Source organism: Penaeus monodon, chromosome 34 (genome assembly GCF_015228065.2).
Source record: "Penaeus monodon isolate SGIC_2016 chromosome 34, NSTDA_Pmon_1, whole genome shotgun sequence".
Taxonomy (NCBI): Eukaryota; Metazoa; Arthropoda; class Malacostraca; order Decapoda; family Penaeidae; genus Penaeus; species Penaeus monodon.
Window position 1 is genome coordinate 19,458,443 of NC_051419.1, and position 261 is coordinate 19,458,703.

The following is a 261-nucleotide window of genomic DNA, read 5'->3' on the forward strand; positions in this document are numbered from 1 at the left end:
GTAACAATCATATAGAATGTTGTTTTTCTTCCTTATACTGATACTTTTAAGTAAGGGTCCTTATAGGATTTACTGCCTAAAGAGGGAGGGTTTGAGCTGCGTTGTGAGCTATGTTTTCAGTTTTTTTTCCTTTTAAGTCTGTACATGTATTTGATGAAACAGTGTCTTGGCGTTCTTTGTACAGTCTTTCGTATGAATAAAAGCACAAAGGAGATTCATACGTTTTCTTTTTCTTCAGTCTCCACTTTCTTTCCATACCCT